This window comes from Symphalangus syndactylus, chromosome 4 (genome assembly GCF_028878055.3).
Source record: "Symphalangus syndactylus isolate Jambi chromosome 4, NHGRI_mSymSyn1-v2.1_pri, whole genome shotgun sequence".
In the NCBI taxonomy this organism is placed as follows: domain Eukaryota; kingdom Metazoa; phylum Chordata; class Mammalia; order Primates; family Hylobatidae; genus Symphalangus; species Symphalangus syndactylus.
In genome coordinates this window covers 154,622,093-154,641,374 of record NC_072426.2, presented here as the reverse complement: position 1 = coordinate 154,641,374, position 19,282 = coordinate 154,622,093, and the positions used below count along the sequence as shown (strand labels likewise).

General features: G+C 39.5%; 1 protein-coding gene across 1 annotated transcript in view; it reads right to left on the bottom strand.

The window, feature by feature from the left end:
- TENM3 (teneurin transmembrane protein 3) overlaps nt 1-19,282 on the bottom strand; it is a 2,305,387-nt gene that overhangs the window by 1,336,839 nt on the left and 949,266 nt on the right. The window contains exon 7 of the mRNA XM_055276480.2: nt 4,817-4,976. The gene's annotated coding sequence lies outside the window, so the exon portion shown is untranslated. The remainder of the gene's footprint in view (nt 1-4,816; nt 4,977-19,282) is intronic.

Genomic DNA, 19,282 nt, shown 5'->3' with positions numbered 1-19,282 from the left:
CTTAGCTCAAGCCTATGACTTCACATTTTCCCATTGCTCTCAAGACTATCTTCCTTCATACAAGTACTTCGATATCTTGCCACCAAACCAAAGAAGTCTTTTGGCATTAGTATCTATGCTTTCCTCTTTTCTTTTCTGTTAAGTGAAAGTGTTAGCCCTTTTCCTTTTTAGGACTATGCTCTGCACAAAATTGCTGGATGTCATCTCAGCATTTTCTCAGGAATTTTAAACTATCATTTTGTATTATTCTGTTCTCATGCTGCTAATAAAGACATACCTGAGACTGGGTAATTTATAGATGAAAGATATTTAATTGATGCACAGTTCAGCCTGGCTGGGGAGGCCTCAGGAAACTTACAATCATGGTGGAAGGGGAAGCAAACATGTTCTTCTTCATGTGGTGGCAGCAAGAAGTACCAAGCAAAAGGGAGAAAAGCCCCTTACACAACCATCAGATCTCCTGAGAACTCACTCACTATCACGAGAACAGCAGCAGGGGGGTAACTTCCCCCACAATTCCATTACCTCCCACCAGCTCCCTTTCACAATACATGGGGACTATGGGAACTACAATTCAAGATGAAATTTGGGTGGGGACACAGCCAAACCATATCACATTTTTAAAAACTGCCTTTTACTTCACAATTTCCCATATACATTCCTACTTATCTGTTCAATTTCACAGCCAACTTTGGAAGCAGTTGTATGTGTTTGTCAGTTCTATTCTTTATCATCCATAGAACAACCATCTTCAATATGGATTTTGCCCACTCCTCTGTCAAAACTCTGTTGCAATGGCTACCAATGATGTTACTGTTGTTTAATTCAAGGGATACTTCATAATCTTCATCTCACCGTATTGAAATGCCCTCTTCTTCCCTTGGCTTCCATGTTGCCGACTCTCAAGATTTTCCTCCCACTTCTCTGGCTGTTTCTTCTCATTCATTCTCCTCTCCAAGGTGCCCCTTCAAGTCCCTCAGGTTGCTTTCTGTTCAAGATCTTAAAAATATCTCCCTATGTTCTCTCTTTGGGCAATCTCATTCACTATTCTGGCTTCAATCTAAAAGTCAATGTCTATAAATTTAGGTCTTTGGCCCAGATTTCTGAGTTCCAAAACTACAAACCGAACTTTTTTCAGGATATATGCATCTTAGGTATTTCGCATCCACTTCAAACTGAACATAAAAACAAGGAACATTGCCATGTTTTCTCCATCCAGAAATATGAGAGTCATTGTTGGCCCTTCTCTTCCTCATCTTTAACCCACCCAGTCCATTCTCTTTCTGATCCAGCTGGAACCCATGCACTTGTCTCCAGTTCCTCCTCAGACCCCTACACCTTCACTCTTTTCTTCTTCCTCAACCGGCGTAAAATCTTCCAGATTGGTCTTTCCTATCCTTTCCTTTCTACATCTGTTCTGTTCTCCATGCATCGACCAGTGTGATAATTTTTAATAGGAATCTGACCTCATCACTCTCCTACCTTGACTCCTCTAATGGTTTCTCACTGAACTTGGAGGAAAGATCAAATTTCTTTAATGGTGTCTGCAAGGCCCTGTGTGACCTGTCCTTCGTGCATTGCACCGGTATGTTCTCTTCCTGTTTTTTTCTCTATTTGCAGTCTGTGCTCTAGACATCTGGGTTCCTTTCAGTTCCATGAGAATGCCAGGCAGTTCCTCGGCTCAGGAACTTTGTCCATGTCCTTTCCACTGCCTAAAATACCCACTCCTCCTTACGTTGCTAATTCAAGCTTTAAGTCTGCTCAAATATTACATCCTCTACGTAACCCCCAACCTTACCCTCTGTAATGATGGTTGCTTGGCCTGTTACATGTAAACTCAGGTAAAATGTTGGACTTTAGTTTTTTCATCACTGAGAACAAATTGTGATGATAGCACAGTGTAGATGTAAGCTCCAGGACCCCCAACACCTGGAAACACGATCCCTGGCACATAAGTATGTGTAACCTCAAAGAATGCTGCTTACATTAAACTTCGTTAACTGAGGACTAAAATTACTTTTCTTAAGCATTTCTTTTGTTGCCATCGTTCAGATCAATTATAGCTTACAAGTGAAAATTATTACAGTAGCATATTCAAAGTGAGATTTTTCATTCTCCTCAGTGACACCACATGTTATGAAAACATTAGTTCTAGAATCGTGCATGTAGGTTTAAGAATGAAGATTCAAGAGTTGCAGACTGGTGTGTTCTGTGCCTTCTACTGAGGAAGGTTGTCAAAACATGAAATGGAATTTAAATGATGACATAAGAGTATGAGGAACTGGTGTCATGTGAACAAGTCAGGTCACATTCTGAATTGGATACGCAAACACTCAGATAAGTAAAATGATAACGAACGGCCACACACTTCTCCTTGTTTCATAGCAAATGACCTTGATCCAGCAGATAATAAAATTATTAGGCGGAAAAGGAGCAGATGCTCTTTTCATTTAAAAATCCTTCTGTCCCTAGGAAGAAAATGGTGGTGTTCCTTCACAAGTTGTTTTATTTCTGCAAAACTACACCGAAAGTGTTTGCAATGAATATTACTCAGGCATGTAATACTGACCTTATTACTTACCCTAGTTATACGGAGCAAATACTCAGATGCTACTCCAAAAACGTTATCATAAAGAATAGAACCCATTGTATCATTAATTATATTTATTAAAATGACACATTTGATTATAAATGTTGCTATAGCGACATCATCAGACAAAACACAGGTATACACCTGAACTTAATTTGGATATTCATAACTTTCAAGGGCTTAAGTTTTTTTCTGTGCTAAGGGATGCTATTCTTTAACCTGTTAATGTAATATTTTCTAAGGAAATAAAGATAACATTTAAATGCATCATTTCTCCTAGATATTAAATAGTAGTTTAATGATAATTTACTTAAAAATATGCAGAATGACAAGCTTTTGACTACGAATGTGCCATATCATTTCGCTCTGAAAGGAATTTGTTTCTTAATTCTATTTAATTTCTGCAGAACTTAATGAATGTTGTCAATGAAAGAAAATGAAGACTGATTTGGGGGTCCAAATACCAAACAAAATTAACTCCTTTATTAATTATATGTTGTTATTTATTTATTTATTTATTTATTTATTTATTTTTGAGATGGAGTCTCACTCTGTCATGCCCAGGCTGGAGTGTAGGGGCACAATCTCGGCTCATTGCAACCTTTGCCTTCTGGGTTCAAGCAACTCTCCTGCCTCAGCCTCCTGAATAGCTGGGATTACAGGCACCCACCACCAGGCCCGGGTAAATTTTTTCGTATTTTTAGTAGAGATGGGGTTTCACTACATTGGCCAGGCTGGTCTCAAACTCCTGACCTCAGGTGACCCGCCTGCCTGGGCCTCCCAAAGTGTTGGATTACAGGCGTGAGCCACCACACCCGGCCCTAATTATATGTTTCTTTCTAACTTTCAACTACAACTTTTGTTAAAATATAGTTTTCTATAATACTCTTATTACTCATTTTTCTCCCCCTTCCTTTTTGAAATAATTAGACTGCCCAAGTAGTAACTCCAAATTAAATCTATTCCAAGTTGACAGACAGGAGCCACATCTCAGGATCACAGTGTGTAGTTAGGTCGGCTCAACCCACCAGCAATATTGAAAAATGATATATATCATACACCTTCACAACAGGAGAAAAACGGTACCATATTGATTTGCCAAATCATTCATGCTCTTAATTTCATAAGGGTATTTTTAGTTTTTGGCAATTTGGAAAAGGTGATAGATGACAAAGTCAAAAAATAAAGTGTAAAAATATGGTGTAAAATTCTAGCTATATGTAATACCTATAAAATGTATTAAAAAGTTCATTTCCTTTCCAATAACACCTGTGACATTTAGACGTTCTATACAGTTTCTGCTTTCAATCTTTGCTGGTATCATATGATGCTTTTTAGTCAGAGACCTTAAAATAGTTGAACATTCAGAGGGTATATGGTGTAGCAAATAGTAAAATTTTATGCTCTTCTACTTTTTATAGTTCTTGTTTATAAAGTGTCTAATAAAATTATAATTATGTTTAGAAAAACTTAAAATTCCAAGTAAACAAAACTTTAAATGCCCACAGTAAAAAAATGTGAAGCTGCAGTCTTTATAAAACTTTGTAATATATTCATAATCACCACGACCAACAATAGTATAACAACAAAAATTAGATCTACATATCCTATTTTCTGAAATAAACTGCTTTTATGCAGATGAATAGAATTTGCTCATCAACACAGCCAATATCCTTGATTTCCATTTAACAATCTCACTAGCATACAACAGATTTTCCTTCACATAGTTCACTACACCCTTGTTATAGATTTTTTTCCTGGTGATATTTATCTTTCCTGTTTTATGAACCAACGCTATTTTACATTTTCTACCTCTTCTGTGTAAAATTCCCATTAATAATTACTGGATTTCAAAGACTCCTGTCAGCTGGACACTTGATAACAGCTATTTTTAACTGATGTTAAAAGAAATACAATGGTAAGGTTGAAGAAACACAAAATCACCTTCTCTCTCTCTCTCTTTCACTGTCTCTCTCTGCTTGCAAGTTTCCATTTGTAGCATTGCACACTTACATGCACAAAGACAGAGATAGCAAGATGTAACTGATTTACAGAAGTACTATGGCTATAGGCAGGGTGCAGAATAAGTATAAAGAGAGAAAGTAGTTGTTTGACAGCCTTCTAGAAGTGTGTCTGAAAGAATGACAGGACTGACTAGAATATCAGAAAATAAGCTCTTCCAGAAGACAGAGCTATCAAAGCTGCTGGCCTCACATGGGTACTCACCGCTCCCCAGTCTTCCCAGGAGGCTGCTCCGGAACTCCAGGATAGGTTGGCCGTCAGCAAACACAGCGAGTTGTGCCTAGGCCTTGTGGCTGGTTCTGCCAAGGCAAAGGATAGTGGCCACCCAACCTTAGGGTGCTCTTCCAAGGAAGCAGCTCTTCACCTGGAGACAGAAGGGCATTTTTGACACAGGGGCCAACAAATACCTAATAATTACACTGGGTAATTCACATAAATTGCATTTTATCGGTAATCCTTCTATTTACACATTTATAATTATTTGAGTTTTAAAGTATTTTTAAGGAAAAGAGAAAAAAAAACTAGATTTGATATAACCATGCATGTGTAGGTATACAATATCCACTCAAGATACAGAAAAAATGTTAGGGGGGTGGAGCCAAGATGGCCAAATAGGAACAGCTCCGGTCTACAGCTCCCAGCCTGAGCTACACAGAAGACAGGTGATTTCTGCATTTCCGTTTGAGGTACCGGGTTCATCTCACTAGGGAGTGCCAAACAGTGGGTGCAGGACAGTCGGTGCAGCGCACTGTGCGTGAGCCGAAGCAGGGCGAGGCATTGCCTCACTCGGGAAGCGCAAGGGGTCAGGGAGTTCCATTTCCTAGTCAAAGAAAGGGGTAACAGACGGCACCTGGAAAATCGGGTCAGTCCCACACTAATACTGCGCTTTTCCAATGGGCCTGGAAAACGGCACACCAGCAGATTGTGTCCCACACCTGGCTCGGAGGGTCCTATGCCCACGGAGTCTCGCTGATTGCTAGCACAGCAGTCTGAGATCAAACAGCAAGGTGGCAGTGAGACTGGGGGAGGGGTGCCCGCCATTGCCCAGGCTTGCTTAGGTAAACAAAGCAGCCAGGAAGCTCGAACTGAGTGGAGCCCACCACAGCTCAAGGAGGCCTGCCTGCCTCTGTAGGCTCTGCCTCTGGGGGCAGGGCACAGACAAACAAAAATTCAGCAGTAACCTCTGCAGACTTAAATGTCCCTGTCTGACTGACAGCTCTGAAGAGAGTAGTGGTTCTCCCAGAACACAGCTGGAGATCTGAGAATGGACAGACTGCCTCCTAAAGTGGGCCCCTGGCCCCCAAGCAGCCTAACTGGGAGGCACCCCCAGTAGGGACAGACTGACACCTCACTCGGCCGGGTACTCCTCTGAGACAAAACTTCCAGAGGAACTATCAGACAGCTGAATTTGTGGTCTCATGAAAATCTGCTGTTCTGCAGCCACCATTGCTGACACCCAGCCAAACAGGGTCTGGAGTGGACCTCTAGCAAACTCCAACAGAACTGCAGCTGAGGATCCTCTCTGGTAGAAGGAAAACTAACAAACAGAAAGGACATCCACACCAAAAACCCATCTGTATATCACCATCATCAAAGACCAAAAGTAGATAAAACCACAAAGATGGGGAAAAAACAGAGCAGAAAAACTGGAAACTCTAAAAAGCAGAGCACCTCTCCTCCTGCAAAGGAACGCAGTTCCTCACCAGTAACGGAACAAACCTGGATGGAGAATGACTTTGATGAGTTGAGAGAAGAAGCCTTCAGATGATCAAACTACTCCAAGCTACGGGAGGAAATTCAAAACAATAGCAAAGAAGTTAAAAACTTTGAAAAATTTAGATGAATGGATAACTAGAGTAACCAATGGAGAGAAGGGCTTAAAGGAGCTGATGGAGCTGAAAGCCAAGTATCGAGAACTACGTGAAGATTGCAGAAGCCTCGGTAGCAGATGAGATCAACTGGAAGAAAGGGTATCACTGATGGAAGATTAAATGAATGAAATGAAGCGAGAAGGGAAGTTTAGAGAAAAAAGAATGAAAAGAAACGAACAAAGCCTCCAAGAAATTTGGCACTATGTGAAAAGACCAAACCTACGTCTGATTGGTGTACCTGAAAATGATGGGGAGAATGGAACCAAGTTGGAAAACACTCTGCAAGATATTATCCAGGAGAACCTCCCCAATCTAGCAAGGCAGGCCAACATTCAGATTCAGGAAATACAGAGAACGCCATATAGATGCTCCTCGAGAAGAGCAACTCCAAGACACATAATTGTCAGATTCACCAAAGTTGAAATGAAGGAAAAAATGTTAAGGGCGGCCAGACGAGAAAGATCGGGTTACCCACAAAGGGAAGTCCATCAGACTAACAGCTGATCTCTTGGCAGAAACTCTACAAGCCAGAAGAGAGTGGGGGCCGATATTCAACATTCTTAAAGAAAAGAATTTTCAACCCAGAATTTCATATCCAGCCAAACTAAGCTTCATAAGTGAAGGAGAAATAAAATACTTTACAGACAAGCAAACGCTGAGTAATTCTGTCACCACCAGGCCTGCCCTAAAAGAGGTCCTGAAGGAAGCACTAAACATGGAAAGGAAAAACCAGTACCAGTCCCTGCAAAAACATGCCAAATTGTAAAGACCTTCGAGGCTAGGAAGAAACTGCATCAACTTAATGAGCAAAATAACCAACTAACATCATAATGACAGGATCAGATTCACACATAACAATATTAACGTTAAATGTAAATGGGCTAAATGCTCCAATTAAAAGACACAGACTGGCAAACTGGATAAGGAGTCAAGAACCATCAGTGTGCTGTATTCAGGAAACCCATCTCACGTGCAGAGACACACATAGACTCAGAATAAAGGGATGGAGGAAGATCTATCAAGCAAATGGAAAACAAAAAATGGCAGGGGTTGCAATCCTAGTCTCTGATAAAATAGACTTTAAACCAACAAAGATCAAAAGAGACAAAGAAGGCCATTACATAATGGTAAAGGGATCAATTCAACAAGAAGAGCTAACTATCCTAAATATATACGCACCCAACACAGGAGCACCCAGATTCATAAAGCAAGGCCTGAGGGACCTACAAAGGGACTTAAACTCCCACACAATAATAATGGGAGATTTTAACACCCCACTGTCAACATTAGACAGATCAACGAGACAGAAAGTTAACAAGGATATCCAGGAATTGAACTCAGCTCTGCACAAAGTGGACCTAATAGACTTCTACAGAACTCTCCACCCCAAATCAACAGAATATACATTTTTTTCAGCACCACACCACACCTATTCCAAAATTGACCACATAGTTGGAAGTAAAGTTCTCCTCAGCAAATGTAAAAGAACAAAAATTATAACAAACTGTCTCTCAGACCACAATGCAATCAAACCAGAACTCAGGATTAAGAAACTCACTCAAAACCGCTCAACTACATGGAAACTGAACAACCTGCTCCTGAATGACTATTGGGTACATAATGAAATGAAGGCAGAAATAAAGACGCTCTTTGAAACCAACGAGAACAAAGACACAACATACCAGAATCTCTGGGACACGTTCAAAGCAGTGTGTAGAGGGAAATTTATAGCACTAAATGCCCACAAGAGAAAGCAGGAAAGATCCAAAATTGACACCCCAACATCACAATTAAAAGAACTAGAAAAGCAAGAGCAAACACATTCAAAAGCTAGCAGAAGGCAAGAAATAACTAAAATCAGAGCAGAACTGAAGGAAATAGAGACACAAAAAACCCTTCAAAAAATTAATGAATCCAGGAGCTGGTTTTTTGAAAACATCAACAAAATTGATAGACCGCTAGCAAGACTAATAAAGAAGAAAAGAGAGAAGAATCAAATAGATGCAATAAAAAATGAAAAAGGGGATATCACCACTGATCCCACAGAAATACAATCTACCACCAGAGAATACTACAAACACCTCTATGCAAATAAACTAGAAAATCTAGAAGAAATGGATAAATTCCTCGACACATACACCCTCCCAAGACTAAACCAGGAAGAAGTTGAATCTCTGAATAGACCAATAACAGGCTCTGAAATTGTGGCAATAATCAATAGCTTATCAACCAAAAAGAGTCCAGGACCTGATGGATTCAAAGCCAAATTCTACCAGAGGTACAAGGAGGAACTGGTACCATTCCTTCTGAAACTATTCCAATCGATAGAAAAAGAGGGAATCCTCCCTAACACATTTTATGAGGCCAACATCATCCTGATACCAAAGCCTGGCAGAGACATAACCAAAAAAGAGAATTTCAGACCAATATCCTTGATGAACATTGATGCAAAAATCCTCAATAAAATACTGGCAAACGGAATCCAGCAGCACATCAAAAAGCTTATACACCATGATCAAGTGGGCTTCATCCCTGGGATGCAAGGCTGGTTCAACATACGCAAATCAATAAATGTAATCCAGCATATAAACAGAACCAAAGACAAAAACCATATGATTATCTCAATAGATGCAGAAAAGGCCTTTGACAAAATTCAACAATCCTTCATGCTAAAAACTCTCAATAAATTAGTTATTGATGGGACGTATCTCAAAATAATAAGAGCTATCTATGACAAGCCCACGGCCAATATCATACTGAAAGGGCAAAAACTGGAAGCATTCCCTTTGAAAACTGGCACAAGACAGGGATGCCCTCTCTCACCACTCCTATTCAACACAGTTCTGGAAGTTCTGGCCAGGGCAATCAGGCAGGAGAAGGAAATAAAGGGTATTCAATTAGGAAAAGAGGAAGTCAAATTGTCCCTGTTTGCAGATGACATGATTGTATATCTAGAAAACCCCATCGTCTCAGCCCAAAATCTCCTTAAGCTGATTAGCAACTTCAGCAAAGTCTCAGGATACAAAATCAATGTACAAAAATCACAAGCATTCTTGTACACCAATCACAGACAGAGAGCCAAATCACGAGTGAACTCCCATTCACAATTGCTTCAAAGAGAATAAAATACCTAGGAATCCAACTTACAAGGGATGTGAAGGACTTCTTCAAGGAGAACTACAAACCACTGCTCAATGAAATAAAAGAGGATACAAACAAATGGAAGAACATTCCATGCTCATGGGTTGGAAGAATCAATATTGTGAAAATGGCCATACTGCCCAAGGTAATTTATAGATTCAATGCCATCCCCATCAAGCTACCAATGACTTTCTTCACAGAACTGGAAAAAACTACTTTAAGGTTCATATGGAACCAAAAAGGAGCCCGCATCGCCAAGTCAATCCTAAGCCAAAAGAACAAAGCTGGAGGCATCACGCTACCTGACTTCATACTATACTACAAGGCTACAGTAACCAAAACAGCATGGTACTGGTACCACAACAGAGACATAGATCAATGGATCAGAACAGAGCCCTCAGAAATAATGCCGCATATCTACAACTATCTGATCTTTGACGAACCTAAAAAAAACAAGAAATGGGGAAAAGATTCCCTATTTAATAAATGGTGCTGGGAAAACTGGCTAGCCATATGTAGAAAGCTGAAACTGGATCCCTTCCTCACACCTTATACAAAAACTAATTCAAGATGGATTAAAGACTTACATGTTAGACCTAAAACCATTAAAATCCTACAAGAAAACCTAGGCAATACCATTCAGGACATAGGCATGGGCAAGGACTTCATGTCTAAAACACCAAAAGCAATGGCAACAAAAGCCAGAATTGACCAATGGGATCTAATTAAACTAAAGAGCTTCTGCACAGCAATAGAGACTACCATCAGAGTGAACAGGCAACCTACAAATTGGGAGAAAATCTTTGCAATCCACTCATCTGACAAAGGGCTAATATCCAGAATCTACAATGAACTCAAACAAATTTACAAGAAAAAAACAAACAACCCCATCAAAAAGTGGGCGAAGGACATGAACAGACACTTCTCAAAAGAAGACATTTATGCAGCCAAAAGACACATGAAAAAATGCTCATCATCACTGGCCATCAGAGAAACGCAAATCAAAACCACAGTGAGATACCATCTCACACCAGTTAGAATGGCCATCATTAAAAAGTCAGGAAACAACAGGTGCTGGAGAGGATGTGGAGAAATAGGAACACTTTTACACTGTTGGTGGGACTGTAAACTAGTTCAACCGTTGTGGAAGTCAGTGTGGCAATTCCTCAGGGATCTAGAACTAGAAATACCATTTGACCCAGCCATCCCATTACTGGGTATATACCCAAAGGACTATAAATCATCCTGCTATAAAGACACATGCACACGTATGTTTATTGCGGCACTATTCACAATAGCAAAGACTTGGAACCAACCCAAATGTCCAACAACGATAGACTGGATTAAGAAAATGTGGCACATATACACCATGGAATACTATTCAGCCATAAAAAATGGTGAGTTCATGTCCTTTGTAGGGACATGGATGAAACTGGAAAACATCATTCTCAGTAAACTATCGCAAGGACAAAAAACCAAACATTGCATTGTTCTCACTCATAGGTGGGAATTGAGCAATGAGAACTCATGGACACAGGAAGGGGAACATCACACTCCGGGGACTGTTGTGGGGTGGGGGGAGGGGGCAGGGACAGCATTAGGAGATATACCTAATGCTAAATGACGAGTTAATGGGTGCAGCAAACCAACACGGCACATGGATACATATGTAACAAACCTGCACATTGTGCACATGTACCCTAAAACCTAAAGTATAATAATAAAAATTAAAAAAAAGAAAAAAAAAAGATACAGAAAAAACACTGAAAACTTATGGTTGGCTGTAGTTAGGTAGCAGATCCATCAAGACCTTGGTTCTCATCTTGCTGGCATTGGGTTTAATTTTGCTAGGATATTCAAGTTACAGCATTGAAGTCGTGTGATAATGTATTTGGGATATCTAGCTTGTTCACTTTGTAATAACACACATTATGGATTCTGGTAGAAACAAAAAATGTTAAATATGTAAGGATTTTTCTTTCTAAAAGGGCAGATTAGATTATTACTTCCAGAGAGTGTGGGAGAGGGCACAACTGCTGGGAGAAGTCCCTTCCTCACTCCTGGTGTTCCTCTCCACTGTAAGGCTGCTCCATCAGGGAAATAGTCCAGTCAACTTCTGTTCCCTCATTTCTTCTGCCACAGGGAAGGAGAAATTACTCGTTTGATTGTGAATTTATGAAAAATTCCTGGGTGATTTTAGGCCAGATTCTTCCTTTCTCTTTCTCTTGGGAGCTGGCCTCTCTTGAGAAAACATTTGTTCTTTGTTGTTTTCCTATATGCCATAAGCTTATTGAGGGTCAGGTGCCATCCAGGATGTGGGGAGCGGAGGGGTGGGAGTAGCGGCCATGTTGGTTGTATAAATTGAATTTGGGGGAATGCTGATGATGGCTCACTGTGGCACTGCAGTCAGGATTCCTGATCCCTGTCTGCCTCTCCAACCTCATCTTGTGCACACCACCCTCATGTACACCATCACACATGGAAGAGTGGCTGTTTCCAATTCCTGGAGCATGCCGCACTCTGCTGCACTGGGCTCTTTCTGCTGACATCCTCTGCCTGGAATGCTCTTCTCATTATTTTTATTATAAAATTATATGATTTACAATAAATTATAAAATTATATTTTTTAATAATTTTATATAATTATAATACATAGATTATATATAAAAGGAGGCAGTTGAACATTATTTGGGCACACAGTGAGAATTATATTCCAAGACCTTCAAGACCGTCTTAAAGGCAAAATTTCCCTGCTTCTTAGTATAAACCCCCTCCTTCACTGCCCTACATCAAATCCCAATAAAATCCAGAGATTGAGAAGTACATGAGACATCTCCTTTTACCTTTTTACCTTTCAGCTGCCTCCTTTTTACCTTTCAGCCCCGATTTGAATGCCACCAGCTCAACTAGTCTTCTTAAACACCCTGTGTAAATACTAACTCTACTTCCAGTACTGAACATTACAATAGTCTGTTCGGTTCCTTATATTTAACTCAATCTGCCATTATATTGTGGTTATTTTGTTGGTTCGGCTTCTTCTCCCGGACTCTACGCTCCATGAAGGCAGGAATCATGGTTGTTTCATTTACTTACTACATGATAACTATTCACCCAACATTTCTAGCATAAATAATTGAAAAGGCATTGAGAGATGTGGAATTTTAAAATATATTTAATTTCTGGGATATATTAAGAGGGACATAATTGTTGAAGATCATCATGAAATGTTTTTGACATGCGAGTATAAGAACTGTGGTGTTGAAATGACACTATCTTCACAGATTAAGCAAAAGAATACCCAGAAAACATATGAAATGTTTTGCTGTATCACACAATGTTAATAGGTAATAAGCAAGCTGGAGATGGAGTATATCATTCATCACCAGTATGTACCTGGAAAACTTTGCATGAAGCAAAACATAGTCACAGAAACTATAGTACTCTTTGAGTCTTGTCAATAGATTCCAGCACAAGAGAGAGTCTCCAAAGATATTCCAAATGGCCAAGAGGAAAACTGAACGGACAACTGCAGCATATTCTTTGGGAGACAGGTGTACAGTGGGTGGAGCCAACACAACCTAAGTTTTTTAGACTACTCAATTGAGAAGTAAAATTGTTCAAGTGGTTTTCCCCGTGAGCCAGCAAAAGCCATGGTAGCCATCCCCGTGATGGTGGCCACAGCCCTGAAGACCACGGCTGCAGTGCCCACAGCATTTGACAGCCTCAAAATAGGGACTAAAACCACAATTCGTAACATGTCATAAGATGGTAGGTTTTGGCGAATGGCAGTTTGCTTTGCAGATGAGTTTTCAGTAATTCCATTTACCAAGGAGTGTTTCCTCTGCTTATAATCAATCTGTATCCCCTGGTAAATCCTCTACTCATAGGAGGAATACAAGAGCAAAGAGGGTTTCTGAAAACAAACCCAATGTGAAACTCATTATCGAGTACACTATGACTACATAGGAAAGGAACAGAGCCACATTTGTCCACATTCTGGGCTTTCCAGGGCCACCGGCATGGGTTGAGCTTTGGACCTTCTTGGATACCAGACTGGCCCTGATCAGAATGAAACACCTGGCTCAACTAGGGAGGAAGATGTGCAGGAGATGCTGAACAAACTAAAATCAGATTGCACACTGCCCCCAAAGACTAGAACTTAACAAAGGGACCCGCAATGCAGTCTGGTTAAACAAGGAGCCCCGGAGATGTCCCATGCACTTCTCAATCTCTGAATTTTGTTGAGATTTGGATGTAGGGCAGTGAGGGAGGGGGTTTATACCAAGAGGCAGGGAAATTTCACCTCCCAGACAGTCTTGAAGGTCTTGGAGTATAATTCTCACCATGTGCCCAAATAATGTTCAACTAAACTGTAGACTGTTAACAGTTTGTATTTTACAGACACATACTTCATGAAGGACATTCGTTAAATTACTATAAATTCAGTGCCTTTTGAGAGTAAGTTATTAAACAATTATCAACAGATGGTGATTATATGTTATATAATAAAAATATACAAAACATAAAATGTAAATATATAAAACAGAAAATAGAAATATGTTTTAGTAAACATGTAAATATATTGGTAATATAAATATATCAATAGATGCACTTATAATATTAACATATATATTCATGGATATATATTTTTCATCCTGAAAAATATATAAAATTCCTTAAAACGGTGAGAAATATATCACTGTGCCACTGTACACTTCAATTCCTCATTGTAGTCTTTTTTAGCAAAACATTGGAAAGTTTTTTTTTATACAACAGCTTCGCTACATCAATACAATTATCACCTCCAAATAGATGCAAAGATCTGTGGTATTCAAAAATACATGACATCTGAACTTGTTTTGTACGATGTGTTTCCTTGCGTTATTTTTTCTTGGTTATATGCATGTGTGTACATACACAGAGCACTTTAATGTGCTTCATTTCCAACAAGTGTGTTCCTGGAAGGATTCCTGACCATACAGTGACCGTGGAAATGAGATATTTGGGCTTTCATGTCATTCTCTCAGAGTTTGGGTACATTGCCAGGATGTAATGGAGATTATAGCTAAATAAATGACTCAATAGTCAACCTTCTAGAAATGGTTGTATTTAGCTTTCAGGGTAATGTTAACTTCACTGTGGTATTAGTAATCTCATCACCTTTTTGGTTAGGGATGGATAAATAACTAGCTTTTAGTATGTAAATTACCAACAAAAACGTTTTGCAGAAAATGGGTCAGGTTAGAGATGTAAATGAGGCCTAAAATGTCTCACTAGGTTTTGAATTGCTTTTTTTTTCCCCAAGCATTATAAATCTTGTAAGCTTTTGGGGTAATTTTCTTGCTTGGATAAGCTAGTAAGGTCTTTTCCAATAATAAATGAACTAAAATACTTCTCAAAACTAATTCTGCTTGAAAAGATAGAACAAATTGAATATCAAAGTATAATTTATTTTAGAGTTACTCGATATTTCTGTCTCCTAATATTTTTGGGTAATAAGTTGTGGAGATCCCATGTATAGATTTCATCACGGACTTTGTGTTTGGGTGCAGAGAGATATCTCTATCAATGGCTCTCCTTTCAAATCAATTGTATACCTGAAGGATACTTACCAGATCTTGCAACAAATCATTAACTACAGAATATGAGCCTATCTTCTGTGAAGGAATGGATCTTCTTTGATTTAGCAAAACGTCTGTCTGGTTCTCTTCTGACAAGTCCTATTTGTCACGCTCATTACTAATCCTTATTTTCAGAACAAATACGATGCAAAAACATGGTCTTGCTCACAGCCCTGCTCTTGGGCCAGCTTGCATAGTTAAAGAACAACTGCAGATCCACATGCAAGGCGACACTGCCTTAAATCTTAGGAGATGCTAATAAAACAGCGTCACATCAGAGTGTGACTGTCACTAGGCAGTCTCACACATCTCACTCTTACCACACTGGTTTCTATTCTAAAAACCACTAATTTGCCGCAGTCTAAATTAGCCCCGTGTGACAATGTAGGAAGTGTTTGTTGGTTACTCTCATCTCTCACAGCATCGCCAATGTTTAGGACAGCTTAGCATTTCAGACTCATGACAGGGGGCTGCATTTTTGTCACTCTAAAAGCTGCAAAAGTGAAATAGTAAATATGCAATTACAGTAACTACCTATATTTAACTAGCTTACAAAATCTAAAAGGGAAATCAATCAACTCGTTGTCATCATTTGGTTTGTTTCTGTGGAGAGCCTAATTTAGTACAAACAAATACAGTTCATGATGATAAAACCTCATTACGATGGCTTTCATTTCAATTGCCAGCAACAGCCAGTACCACCATTTGCCACCCCCAAAGAAAGTCAGCTCTTTCCCAAATATCCACTGCAGTATTTGCCTGCTCCTTTAGACGTTTATCTTTTTTATTTATTTATTTTTATTTGTTCATTTATTTATTTATTTGGAGACGGAGTCTCACTCTTGTTGCCCAGGCTGGAGTGCAATGGAGCGATCTGGGCTCACTGCAACCTCTACTTCCCAGGTTCAAGGGAGTCTCTTGTCTCAACCTCCCCAGTAGCTGGGATTAGGGGCACCCACCACAATGCCCGGCTAATTTTTGTATTTTTAGTAGAGACAGGTTTCACCATGTTGGTCAGGCTGGTCTCGAACTGCTGACCTCAGGTGATCCACCCGCCTCCGCCTCCCAAAGTGCTGGGATTACAGGTGTGAGCCACCGCGCCCAGCCAGACATTTATCTTAATACTTTGCTACAGCAAGCTTTCTTATAGATGTTTACAAAACAAAGCCTTTTCTATTTTCTCTAGGCAGTCCACATTACATGAATATATATATCACATGTTCTTACAGATAGAGTTTGTTTTATTAATTTTATACCTTAAGAAAAAGATACGAGATTGAATTCTTCACAGATGGATTTCATTTAAATTGCCCTGAGCTGCCTACTGAAGTTTTATAGGTAAATAAAAGATGTTCTCACATGTTTTAGCAAAGGGTAAGTGAAGGAGGTGACGCAAATACAGGTGATATGCAGATCTCGTCTCAGTGGGTTGAAAGAACAGAGCTACTCAGGTGTTGTGCTGCTGTTTTATTTCCTGTATTTTGATGGATGATAGTTACTTTGGATAGACAGGGCAGATAATCTGAGAGAGAAATATGAGTCTGGACATGTATTTATATAGGCTACATTTTGCCATGTCACCTTTTTCTCCTCACTACTAAAGTTCTGGTATTGGCTTCCCTAAATCTTACACAGATTTTCTTGCCTAGCTTCAGTCCACTGGGTATTCCTTCTACTTTCATGTTGGTTATATCTTCTTGTGGAAGTCTAGCTGGGCTCTTTATTCAAACACTGACCTCCTCCACAAGGCACTGGGAGGCAGGAGGCACATACTACCATCCCTATTCTTTTGGTTGCAATTACTGATTTAGCCCTCTTATAAATGCACAAAAGACTGTACTGTATTTTCCACTTATTTAGAAATAATAATAACAGCTAAAATCCCCTGGACACCCATAAGGGGCCGGATGTTCATTTTATCCTTCAAATATTCCAGCAGCAAGTATAATTATCAGTCCCACTCTCTAAATGAGGATTCTAAAGTTTAGAGAAACCAGGTACCTTGACCAAAAATATATAGCATGTGGTGGTACCAGAACTTGGATGCAGACAGAATGACTCTAAAATCAGTCCTCTATGTATCATCAACACAGAGTCTCTGTTAAACACGTGCTTCTTATGCTCATCCTACCTTCTAACACACGTTGTCCCCTGCGTTTCCGCATATAAAATCTGGCAGTGTTGGAACTCTGGTGCTCTCCTGAATCCAGACCAAAGAGTCTGTACTCCCAGCTCCAAGTTGTTGTGGAGGGGCATTTGTTCTTCCTGATATAAAGACTAATACTAGCTGGAACCCAGTTTAGGTGGCAGTTCATTATGCTCCTGTCATTTATGTGACTAGGTAATGTCTCTGGAGGTATATTTTTGGGTAACGTCTCTTGGCATAATGAGTTCAAGAATTCCATTACCAACAATAACACCTCTCATTTGTTGAAGTCCTTATAACATCCAACGTTTTCACAAATATGAACTCATTTTATTCTCAAGGCAGCTCTCTAAGGTAGGCAGAACAAATACTATTATCCTCTTTTGCCAAATGAGTACAGAGAAAGGATGGAAGAGAAACTGACATTTACTTAGCATCAACTACTTGGGAACATGATTCTAAGTACTTTACTGAATTCTTCCTCTCAGTTCTCATCCCTTCCTTATGGTGTATACGTATTTAACCACATTTTACAGAAGACATAACCGGAGTTCATAGAGTCTAGTTAACAGCTTGTGAAAGAGGCTACATTAGAGATTAGAAGTCACTGAGACCATCATTTTTCCCTTATAACTCAAATTCAGCTGGCAACACTTGTTCAGTGACTACACATAGTCTTGTGTTATCAGCTATTTCATGCATAGGTTGGCATCTTGTTTCTCTGGGTAGGTCTTCATTTGGTTAAAAGAAATAATCGTGTTTTCTTTTCTTTGAACCACTTAGAACACACACTTTTAAGCTACGCATAAAAGGCCAAGTTAATACAAATACCTAGAATTTGAATGTGGTCCGGAAGTAAGAGGAGGCTATCCTTGCTTGCACTTTTATTTGTCAACCCAGCAACTATATCTCTCAAGCAATTGCAGACATGTACTGTGATCTTAGAAATTCCTATTTATTCCTGGGACATTCCTCCTTAGGTGAGATATTTCAAGGGCCTGAATTTGAACTCATTATGTTGTCCTATATCCCCTGAGACTCAGAGAGTTTAAAATGATGTGTCTAAAGTTGTGACTAGTAAGCAGCAAAACCAAGGTTAAACCACATCTTTGGAAATCTCTTTTCACTATACTTCTGTATGAACTAATGTTTGCAACAAATTGCTATTTTTGTTATGCATATAAAAGTATAGGCTGGGTGCAGTGGCCCACGCCTGGAATCCCAGCACTTTGGGAGGCTGAGGCGGGCAGATTGCCTGAGGTCAGGAGTTCAAGACCAGCCTGGCCAACGTGGTGAAACTGCATCTCTACCCAAAATACAAAAATTAGCCAGGCGTGGTGGCAGGTGCCTGTAATCCCAGCTACTCGGGAGCCTGAAGCAGGAGAGTCGCTTGAGCCTGGGAGGCAGACGTTGGAGTGAGCTGAGATTGCCTCATTGCACTCCTGCCTGGGCAACAGAATGAGACTCAGTCTCAGAAAAAAGTATAGATCTCCAGAAATTTGAAGGATACTTTTTACTTAGTAAATAATCAGTGTAATATCATGATGACAAGTGAAATTGTTAAAAAAAAAAAAAAGTCTTATTTAAACAACAAGTTACCACAATATTGATTGGTTAGAACAAGAAGAAACATTTACTGGGTATTGTAACTAAACATCAGTGAGTTGCATGTAGGAAACGTGATGTTTTTCTCATTGGTCTTAGTCTGTGTACACGCATGTGTTTATAAATAACATTTTATTTTGAAAGTACTCATTCAAATCAGCTTTCTATTTATGAATCTCATTTTATTTCCTTCTGCCTCCCTCATGCTGTTGTTCAGTGAGAAACATAATTCTCAGAAAAAATATGAAGCTCAGTTGCATCACAGTACATAGCATATATTGGTCAA